Source organism: Triticum aestivum, chromosome 7A, assembly GCF_018294505.1.
Source record: "Triticum aestivum cultivar Chinese Spring chromosome 7A, IWGSC CS RefSeq v2.1, whole genome shotgun sequence".
NCBI lineage: Eukaryota > Viridiplantae > Streptophyta > Magnoliopsida > Poales > Poaceae > Triticum > Triticum aestivum.
In genome coordinates this window covers 224,774,547-224,784,788 of record NC_057812.1, presented here as the reverse complement: position 1 = coordinate 224,784,788, position 10,242 = coordinate 224,774,547, and positions in this window count along the sequence as shown.

Here is a 10,242-nt window from a genome sequence, read left to right as displayed (position 1 = left end):
AGAGAATAGTGGATACAACTATAATATCTATGTAGTGCATTTTTTAGTAATGTAGAAGCTTCTAAATTATTGACTGTGAGTATCTCACACAAACTTATCTACTTTATCTATGCTTTGTGATTCTATCGTGCCCTATCTTTAGAAGTCACTCTGATTCAGTTAATTCAATGCCCAGCAATATCATCAATTCAACAAGCAGTTACTCAAAATTCCATCGCCCCAAATGGCATAGGATACCTTGGGCGTCCAACTTCTGGCATAAGTTTTTGTGCATTCAAAAATTTAGGAACCTGAACCACAAGGGCAAATGGAAGGCACCTTTGATCGGTAATCCAGGTAACCTCAGCTTCCCCACTGCTATACATCCAGACTTCTGCCCGTTTATCTCTTCTGCTAAACTATAATATAGTGAAGCATCAAAGCTCATACGATTTTTCCCTTGTTTGTGCAGAGTACATGGATGATTCTTACACCTATGCTTTTGATAGGCTGATGCACATTGGCATTGAGCCAAGGTAGGTTAGTGCTTCACAAGGACCAGCTCTAAGCATGACTTGTGCAGATATGGGAAAGAAGCCTAGGTAGGCCTCCTTTCTGAAGAAAAAATATATATGGGAAAGAAGACTAGATGAAAAATCTTGGGGAAGACTTTGGTGAAGAAGAACAAGGTGAATTTTATCTGTTCAACAAAATCAAGTTTGTGCCTGCACTTTGATGTTATGAATCACTGTGTAGTAAGCAGGAGTGCTTCTCAATCAATATTTTATATGTTTGTTAGAAATTCAAGAAACAAATATCTATCTGGCAGTCTATAATGGGTTTTGAGGCTGGTTCATTGCTACACATATAGTGGAGAGCTTCCTAAAAATTGGAGGGGACTTGTTGTAGCCTTATAATGTATTATCTCGGGTATTACATTTCTCGTTCCATTTGCCAACATTTTGAATGAGTTTAAATGTTAGCACTCTTAGACAATTGACAATGTTTATTCAAAAGATTATACTGCAGTTCTACGTGAGTTTCTCATCATAATTCTTTAAATTTCAAATCAGATACAAGTGCAACAAAATATAGACATGACAAGCTACTGAGCTCTCACATTTGAATGCTAATGTTCCTTTGTAGACATGGGTTTATTACCATGGTGCTAGCATTAGGTTCAACCTTCTAAACTTTTTTTTTGCTTTTCTTTGTTATTTCGTGTCTTCTTGCAGTCTATTTTCTATTATATAAAAAGAAGTATTTTTCCATTTAGCTTCTTCATGGTCAACAGGATTCACTAATAGCATGGGCTGGAATTTGTATTGGCTTTGTACAGAGGAATAGCAGTTTCATATTTCTCATACTTGCTTTCCATGTTATTCTGTTGTTGGCTCATAGTTTCACCAATTTACAGTAGCAGGCTTCCAGCTATCTTATGGTTCTATATTTTGTGCATTATTTATCTCTCATGCATAAGAAATTACGCTATACAGAAAGTTGACTTTCAAGAAACAATTATTCCACAACACTTTACGTGGATTCTAAAATGAACATTGAATGTCAAGAAACATTTATTCCAGAAAGTTGCAGTTTGCTTAGGAAACATACAATTCTTGTTGTAAGTAATAGTACTACTGTAACAACTTTTTCGTATTTTTAATTTATATTGGTTGTTGTCATGGTAAGAGACACTTTTGTATTGTGCATATATTTCTTGCTATTTGTTTTCCATCTTGTTGAAGTTGGTAAAATATTTAGACATCACCTACCCGAGTTTCTGAATGAATGTTGAAGTTTTGTTTGTTGATCTGATAATATGCTAGCCTAGCATCGAACTTATTAAAAATACCACTGAAATTAATGTATTGTGTAATCATGTACATATGTTTGCCTATTCTCTTGTTAGGTGGCATCAACTAAAGCAAGGCTTGATTTATAAAATGGATGCAAAGCAATTAACATGTTGAATTTTACATGGGAGGAGGGGGTGCACTATATCCTCCATATGACTTTATTCACCAGTTGCTATGTATATTCCTGTTTCCTTTGGCAAGAAATGTATATTCATAGAACTCCTTAATTTGAAAACCATCATGTTGTTATATCTTGACACTTGTGCTTGTGATATAATTCTTGTGTATTCTGAAGTTAAAACACACACAGTACAAACGCCGATGTTTACAAACAGGTACACACACTCATCCTTATGAACTCATGCATGCACACTCTACCCATATGAGCACCTCCAAGATACTGAGCCAGTTGGTCTTGAGATTATCGACAAAAACATCGCCCACATGACAATCGTCACTGTTTTCAAATGTATGTGACAATGAGAGAATATTAACGTGAGGTGTTTATTGAATTCATGCTCCAGCCAACTCATCAAAAAATTTGAACTGATGAAGCGAGATGGACAATATATTTCAACTAAATGTAATGCACTATCATGTTTAGGCTTATTTAGTGATTAGATGTGTGATCGATGTAGAACGTAGGATCTTCTATTTTAATACTGCGTTGGTGGGGTCTTGAACTCAAAAAACCTCTTGGCTTGGATACCATATTGATTCATGCTTCAGCCAACTTATTCAAAAGTTTGAACTAATGAAGAGAGATGGGCAATATATTTCAACTAAATGCAATGTACTATCATCCGTTGATGGAAAGGATATGAACAATGAAAGAGAAGAGAGATGACTATGTGATAGCAAGGTCGGAGGTGAGGTCCAAGGTTTGTCAGAAAATAGGAGGTAGCTAGGGAGAATTAACATTTTTTTTTATTTTTTTGCGGGAGAATGCACATGATGTCACGTCTTGTTGCGATGGTGAATATGGAGGAAATGGAAAGGAACAAGATATGAAATGTTACCTTATGTCTTCCCACAATCTTGGTATATATCTAAAAGTATATATTACCTGTATATCTAGAAAAGTTGAGGGACAACATCTTCGTGGAGAAGATAAAAGATGGCCACAACTTATGCTCTTGGACTCATCTATATTTCTCTTGTGCCTGTAGCAACGCACGGGCATTCTACTAGTGTTTCTTTATCGACTGGATGTAGTCGTCTGCGCGTGGATCGCTAGACGAAAGCGGCTATATGGGCTGGACAATTTGAGGCCCAACTAAGTATCGCGCGCGCCAGGTGCCCTAGTGGGTTCAACCTCCAGCGGTTTAGATGTTTAGTACCACATCGCCTATCGAGCTGCAACGTGCTAGGCGGGGGGCCTATAAAAGAAGGGGAGTTTGAAGGGTTAGGCACAAATTTTAGCTGTGCAGTACACCGAAAAACGTGCTAGGCGGGGGGCCTATTTTTGGTTCTATTGGTTTAACCAAAAAACGTTCGGTTTGTAACCGAAAAAATCCGAAGATCAAATGGTTTCTATATTTGAAAGGGAAACGTTATTGATCAACCGGCTGATTATAGCTTGCGTGTCCGCCGGGCGCTACACCATGTGGGTCCATTGTTGGATTATTTTTATATATGGTGCGACTCTGACTAAGAGCCTTTCACGTCCACCGTCTTGCTGGATGCCACGCATCTCACGGGATGGACCTAACTTCCCACAATCTCTTCTTTCTGCAACAAAACTACTATTACAACAATAATTAATTGTAGCAAGGCCTCTGTAACATGACGTCCGCTGCAAAAAAAAAGTTGCAACATGACCTCCATTGCAAAAAAAGATTGTAACAATGCCTCTATTACAAAAAAAATCTGCAACTTTACCTATGTTTTCCAAAATTTTCTGCAACATGACCCGTGTTGCAGAAAGTTACCGCAACACGACCTTTGTTGCAATGATAGAGGATAATGCTTGGCCACTCATTTCGTCAGATCCACGTCTCGCATCTGCAGCTGTCAGATACAAGCTTCCGTCGCATGCCCAGCCGTCAGATATGAGTTTGATCAGCCGACGCACAACCGGCCAGGACCTTCACCACTAGACGCAGAAGTCCTTTCGCAACAACAACATGTTGCAAAAAGATTAAGACAAAAAAATCTGCAACATCATCTGTGTTGCAGAAGTCCTTCCACAACAATACCCATGTTGGCATAAAGTTAATACAATTTTTTTTGCAACATCATCTGTGTTGTAGAAGTCCTTTCGCAACGATACTCATGTTTCAAAAGAGTTCACACGAAAAAAAACTCCGTAACAGGACCTCTATTGCAAATGTTTCTGCAACAAGAGGTTTGTTGCAATGGCGAGGAAGGAGTGGCGCCACTGGATGACCCCGATCAAACGGATGCGAAGGCGGCGGATCTTTCCGCCGGCCGACGCGTAGAGTCCCCCGGGAAAAGCTTACCTTCAACCGACTGATAACGCTCACGCGTCCGCCGGCTCCTCATCCGTTTAATCGTCTACCGATCTGATGAACAAGATCGTTCCCGCTTCCACCTCACGCACGGACGTTTTTCTGAAACTTACCCGTTGTTTCAGGACTCATTTGTGCAACTGGATAACGCCTGCAGCTCAGTTGACTCATGTGGGTGGCTAGGACAGAGGGAGACGGCGATGGGATTTGGGAGGGAGCAGGGGGCGGCATCGGCGGATGGTGTGGGGCGACCGCGGCGCATCCAGTGCGGTGACGACGACGACGGCGACACAAGCAGGTGTTGCCGCGCTGCTCCCCCCCCCTGCCCATTTTTTCTGGCCGGCCCTGATGATGGTTATCCCCTGCTATGCGGAAGCTCCCCGGCGACTACACGACTCATTGTAGCGGTGCTCCATAGTAGGGAGACGCTCTCGCCGTTGCCACCGAGGTGGATGAAGTAGATTTTATAGGTGGTGTAGATGTGTAGATGTGCAGTACACATTTGGATGTGGCAGATCTAGTGTTGCATAATTTTTTTATTTGACTTTTAGATGCGCTGCTGGAGCTCATGCTATCCCCTTGGTGTGTTGCTTGTCTGAATGTTTGTAGCTCAAAACTTCTGTAGCATTTTCACCTGGAAGTTAGTGATGCATGATTTTGATGTGTTGTACGGAATTAGTGGATGTGTTGTACGGAATTAGTGGTACAAACTTGATGTGCTGCAGGAAAATAGTGATGCAGGATTGATGTGTTTCCTGGGTTTTTTTAGTCCAAAGCTTCTGTAACTCATGTAGTTATCCAATTTGTAGTTTCAGAGAAACATATATGTAGTTTTTGCAATTTTTGCAACATGGGTCCTGTTGCAGAAAATTAGATGTGGGGGAGATGTTGTTTTAATTTTTGCAACAAGGGTCTTGTTGCAGAAAATTAGATGCAATGGAAGATGTTGTTGCATTTTTTACAACAAGGATCTTGTTGCAGAAAATTAGACGCGTGAAAGATGTTCAAGAAAATTAGACGCGTGAAAAATGTTGTTGCAGAAAATTAGACGCGGCGGGAGATGTTGTTGCATTTTTTCTAAGGGTCTTGTTGCAGTAAACTAAAGACGAAGAGGTTTTGCAACATGAGTCTTGTTGCAGAAAGTTATACAAGATGAGGTTTCACAACAAAAGTCTTGTTGCAGGAAATCAGAGAAGACCAGATCTTGCAACAAGAGCATTGTTTTTTGACCAGAAATAGTAGGAGTACCTCCCACTTTGTTATATATTAGAATAAGTTAGTGTCTCTGTACATTGTAATTACAATCCATCCCCCTTTGGGGGTGGGATGCAGGTGCTAATTTACAAGGAAGCAAGGATTATTGAATTGTATTGTTTGTGTTCTTCTCTAACCCTATGGGTGAGCAAGGAAAAGTCAGCCTTAAGTCTATCCAACCAGGAAGTTTTGGAGGGTATGATCTTTCTAAAGTGCTTGTTATTGCGCTCCTTCCATATACTCCAGGCATCCAACAAAAATAGCTCCATAAAGAGTGGCCTATTCCAGTCTTCTTTTGCTTTGGAGATGTTGTTTAATCTTGTGTTTCCTTGAGGCCAAGAGAGGCCAAGGTGGGACCAGCAGTCAGAGCTGAAGTGGCACTCGAAGAAGAGATGTTCCAACGTCTCCTCAATTGGTAATCCACAAAGAATGCAGTCATGAACATCTCCAATATTGTAATATCGTCGTTTAAGCATATTCCTGGTGTTGAGGCGATCAGAAAGTAGCAGCCACCCAAAGACTTTTATTTTCATGGTTGACTTAGATTTCCAAATCCATGCGAAAGCTTCATGCACTTGAATTTCTATGAAGTAGAATGTATAGTATTGTTTTGCAGAGAAAAGGTTGGTGTCCCAAACATATGTCCACTTGTCAATCTCATTGGAGAGCTGAACTTCGGAAACTTCAGATTGTAACTGTCTCAATTCTGCATGTGCTTGTGGGGAGAGTGGTAAATGAAATGCCTCTTGTAAAGTGGTGATGCCCGAGAATTGTTTGACAGACAGATCCTCATTTTTGGCGTATGAGAGAGCTCGAGGATATGATTCAGCGAGTATCTCCTCTCTCCACATATCTTTCCAAAAGAGTACATTTTCACCATTCCCCACGCTCACCTTTGAAATACCCCGGTAAGTTGGTATTAGCTTGATCACATCTCTCCACCAAAAGGACCCGCATGGGTCGGAAGCATGTGGGAGTTGGTCTGTGTAGTAAGTGTCTCAAATCAGTTGCACCCATGGTGTGTCCCATTTATTGTAAAACTTGTGGAGATATTTTAGCAATAGGGCATCCCCTTGGACACGCAAATTTAATACTCCCAAGCCACCACTGGCCTTAGGCCGGCACACCATGTCCCAGGAAGCAAGGGAGTTAATTTTGTTGCCATGATCCATTTTTTTTATCCACAAGCATTTCCTTCTTATTTTGTCCAGTAACTCAATGATCTTTGTTGGCAGTTGATACGTCTCCAACATATCTATAATTTTTGATTGCTCCATGCTATATTATCTATTGTTTGGATGTTTATGGGCTTTATTATACACTTTTATATCATTTTTGGGACTAACCTATTAACCCAGAGCCCAGTGCCAGTTTCTGTTTTTACTTTGTTTTAGGGTTTCGAAAAAAAGGAAAATCAAACGGAGTCCAATTGACCTGAAACTTCACGGAACTCAATTTTGGAAGGAAAGAAGCCCAGAAGACTTGAAGTGCATGTAAGGGAAGCTTCGAGGAGGCCACGAGGTAGGGGGCGCGCCCACCCCCTAGGGCGCGCCCTCCACCCTCGTGGCCCCCCTGACGTACTTCTTCCGCCTATATATCTTTATATACCCTAAAAACATCTGGGAGCACAATAGATCGGGAGTTCCGCCGCCAGAAGCCTCCGTAGCCACCGAAAACCAATCTAGACCCGTTCCGGCACCTTGCCGGAGGGGGAATCCCTCTCTGGTGGCCATCTACATCATCCCGGTGCTCTCCATGACGAGGAGGGAGTAGTTCTCCCTCGGGGCTGAGGGTATGTACCAGTAGCTATGTGTTTGATCTCTCTCTCTCTCTCGTGTTCTTGAGGTGATATGATCTTGATGTATCGCGAGCTTTGCTATTATAGTTGGATCTTATGATGTTTTCTCCCCCCTCTACTCTCTTGTAATGAATTGAGTTTCCCTTTGAAGTTATCTTATCGAATTGAGTCTTTAAAGATTTGAGAACACTTGATGTATGTCTTGCCGTGCGTATCTGTGGTGACAATGGGATACCACGTGATTCACTTGATGTATGTTTTGGTGATCAACTTGCGGGCTCCACCCATGAACCTATGCATAGGGGTTGGCACACGTTTTCGTTGTGACTCCCCGGTAGAAACTTTGGGGCGCTCTTTGAGGTCCTATGTGTTGGTTGAATAGATGAATCTGAGATTGTGTAATGCATATCGTATAATCATACACATGGATACTTGAGGTGACATTGGAGTATCTAGATGACATTAGGGTTTTGGTTGATTTGTGCCTTAAGGTGTTATTATAGTACGAAGTCTAGGGCTGTTTGTGACACTTATAGGAATAGCCCAACGGATTGATTGGAAAGCATAACTTTGAGATGGTTTCATACCCTACCATAATCTCTTCATTTGTTCTCCGCTATTAGTGACTTTGGAGTGGCTCTTTGTTGCATGTTGAGGGATAGTTATGTGATCCAATTATGTTATTATTGTTGAGAGGACTTACACTAGTGAAAGTATGAACCCTAGGCCTTATTTCCTAGCATTGCAATACCGTTTACGCTCACTTTTATTATTCGTTACCTTGCTGTTTTTATATTTTCATATTACAAAAACTATTATCTACCATCCATATTGCACTTGTATTACCATCTCTTCGCCGAACTAGTGCACCTATACAATTTACCATTTTATTGGGTGTGTTGGGGACACAAGAGACTCTTTGTTATTTGGTTGCAGGGTTGCTTGAGAGAGACCATCTTCATCCTATGCCTCCTACGGATTGATAAACCTTAGGTCATCCACTTGAGAGAAATTTATTACTGTCCTACAAACCTCTGCACTTGGAGGCCCAACAATGTCTACAAGAAGAAGGTTGTGTAGTAGACATCAAGCTCTTTTCTAGCGCCGTTGCCGGGGAGGTGAGTGCTTGAAGGTATATCTTTAGATGTTGCAATCGAGTCTTTTAGTTTCTTGTTTTATCACTAGTTTAGTTTATAAAAGAAAACTATAAAAATGGAATTGAGTTTGTCTCGTACGCTTCACCTTTTTAATATCTTTCGTAAGTATGATGGAAACGAAAATTGTGCTCAAGTGCTAGAAGAAGAAATCTATAAAATGTTTAGCACTAAATATGTGAATGATGAGCATGATTGCAATGTTGTTAGTACGAATTCTTTGAATATCCATGATACTAATGATGATTGCACTAGTTATGATGAAAATGTCTCCTATAAACATGTCAATTTTTGTGGAGTGCATTGGGTTTGTAAGTACACACCAAATAGGGAAGATAGATATTGCAAGATGCATAAGTACTTAGAAACTGAATTGTTGCAAGAAAATCTTGATGATTGTGCTGAAAAATTCAATATTTTTCGCGCCCCTTGTGAACTTTGCAATGAACATGGTCATTTAAATCTCCAATGCAAATTGTTTCATGACCGAATCGTATCCAAAAATTGTGATAATTTGATTACCCTTGAGCATCATAAAGAGCTTAGTCTTCTTTTGGGGTATGAGGAAATGAAATGTATAACTGAGGGTATTCCCAAGTTTAATCTTAATAGATTTCTTGATTTTGATCTAGAGAAAATTTATATATATTGTGCGGTGAATTGTATTGAAAATCCTTATATTGCTAACTACATAAAGAAAAGAAAACAAATAGAGGATGAAGAGAATACTAATGAAAGGGAATAGACTTCCCAATACCCTCCTATTATTTCTTATGATGAATCAGGTAACGAGGAGGAGCCCCCTATTCAACTAATCTCATTAATAAGGAGCTCCAAAAATAGGATTGAATGGTGAAGAAGAAGAAAAGAAAGAGGAAGAGAGGTAAAAAGATATCTCCCCCAAATAGTGCTGCTCCTACTACTATTGTGCCTCATGGAAATATAATTATGGAAGATAATGATACTTCTTATGATCTTGAAAATCTTTTTGACACTTGCTTGGAAGAATATGATAATTGCTATATTATTGGTGCTATCCATACTATTAATAATGAGAGTGATTATGCTTATGATATGAAAAGGCCCAAGCTTGGGGATGCTTTGTTTGATGAAGATGATGTTTTTGAGAATATATTTGCTGCAATTAATGTTTGTCCCAAGCTTGGGGAAGCTATGTTTAATGACTATATTTTTAGTCTCCCACGTTTTGATATGCAAATTTATAATGATGATAGCATGCCTCCTACCTATGATGATTATTGTGATGATACTTATGCCATAAAAAGTAGTGATTATATTTATAAAACTTGTCATGATTATGGTTACCCCTTTTCTGAACATTACTCTTTTAATGTGGAAACAATTTATAGTATTCAAGTTTCTTATGATACTCCCACTGTTTCGAATGAGAAGAATTTTGCTTATGTGAAGAGTAATAAATTTTCTATGCTTGTAGATCATGAAAAGAATGCTTTAGGTGCTGGTTATATTGTTGAATTCATTCATGATGCTACTGAAAATTATTATGAGGGAGGAACATATGCTTGTAGGAATTGCAATAAGATCAAGTTTCCTCTCTATGTGCTTAAAGTTTTGAAGCTATGCTTGTTTTGTCTTCCTATGCTAGTTGATTATTGTTCCCATAAGTTGTTTGCTCACAAAATCCCTATGCATAGGAAGTGGTTTAGACTTAAATTTGCTAGTCATATTCTTCATGATGCTTTCTTTAT